This window comes from Eptatretus burgeri, chromosome 15 (assembly GCF_056783735.1).
Source record: "Eptatretus burgeri isolate ZD-2024b chromosome 15, Ebu_testis_v1, whole genome shotgun sequence".
NCBI lineage: Eukaryota > Metazoa > Chordata > Myxini > Myxiniformes > Myxinidae > Eptatretus > Eptatretus burgeri.
The window spans coordinates 35,098,539-35,100,283 of NC_140975.1; positions in this window are offsets into that span (position 1 = coordinate 35,098,539).

The window sequence follows — 1,745 nt, forward strand, 5'->3', positions numbered from 1 at the left end:
AGAGAGAGAGAGAGAGAGAGAGAGAGAGAGAGAGAGAGAGAGAGAGAGAGAGAGAGAGAGAGAGAGAGAGAGAGAGAGAGAGAGAGAGAGAGAGGAGAGAGAGAGAGAGAGAGAGAGAGAGAGAGAGGGAGAGAGGGGGAGAGAGGGGGAGAGAGGGGGGAGAGAGGGGGAGAGAGAGGGGAGAGAGAGGGGGAGAGAGGGGGGAGAGAGAGGGGGAGAGAGAGGGCAGAGAGAGGGGAGAGAGGGGGAGAGAGAGGGGAGAGAGAGGGGGAGAGAGAGGGAGAGAGAGGGGAGAGAGAGGAGAGAGAGACCTGACTTTTATGTCCTTTTATTACAAAAGTATAAAAAAACAATTTGCAAAGGAGAACCATTTTTCATAAGGACACAAAAGTTTCATGTTTTTGGAATACAAGGTTACATCATGATAGCAAACGTGATCAGTCTAATTAAGAGACCAATTTGAATCGTACAAAGTGCATCAATTCGAGCCCACACACTTTTAAAAATGCACATTTTGTTTATGAAAGTGTAAAAAGAAAATTCCATTTTAATACAGGCAAAAACGATTCCTTTAAACAAAGCCAGAAGGTTATCAGCACACCCTGAAATATTTTCAATTTTTACTTTCCTTGTGCAATAAATTGACTTCTTTGCAGTGGCAATGAGAAAGTTGGCCAAAATCACTTCCAGTGGATGTGTTTTGGATTCAAAGCCAAAAATAAAAACTTTTAAAGTGAACTTCAAAGAAAGCTTGGAGCACAATTCACAAAGCAAACCAAACAAAGGGATCAAGCATGCACATTCAACATAAGCATGTGACAAGGTCTCAAGAGTTCCACAGAAGGGACATTGGTCAGGTATTTCAGAGGAGAAAACATGTAGGAGTTTATTGGTCGGTAATACCCAATGTGCCAGCCTCCAAGACAGGTCAGCAGTTTTCTTTGGGATGAGAACATGGTAAAAGGCTTTCCAGTTAGGTTGGAAGGGGTATTCTGGAGGCAAGTAATTGTGCCACTTCCTTGACTGCCAAGTTCCTAAAGAAAGTCGAATTGCTTTCACACAGGCCTGGTAAATGTGACGTTTCCTCAGACCTACTTGTGGTGTGATTCCAAAATGTATTCTTGGTAAATGTTTTCCAATTGAACCGGAAATCATGACAGTGGGAGTGAGTACGAGATTTGGGAAGAGAGGATTTGATTCGCTAACAGTTGAGCCATCGCCAGTGCGAGGAGATCTCTCCCAGTGTACCTTAACTCTCTGGTACACCTGAAGTACTTCACATAATAAAAACTAGAGGGGGAGCACTCGGTAGAGTGCAAAACCTCCGCCGCCAATACTGCTCGGTCACTCAAGTGAACCTGATATCCTATTCATTCAATTTGATGTCAACAGTGCTCACAGAGTTATAGTTTGCAACTTTCCCTTTTACATACTCATTTCATTCATCATAACTAGATTCCTTGAGACAGAAATTGATTTTACGTGGGTATATCCACCTGAAGTTCCAAAATCAGCCGCAATTATAATTTTGGCATGTTTTTTTTGTTGGAAATCACTTATAACATGTAGAAATGCAAAAAAAAAAAAATCGAAATTTTGTTGAAAAAAAAGTTGCAAAATTTTGTTTTTTTTCTTTTTTTGTCTAACAATTTTTTTGGGGTTGGAAATCACTTAAAACATGTAGAAATGCAAAAAAAAAAAAATCAAATATTTTTTTCAAAATGGCCACCTGGGCTATGAGGTGA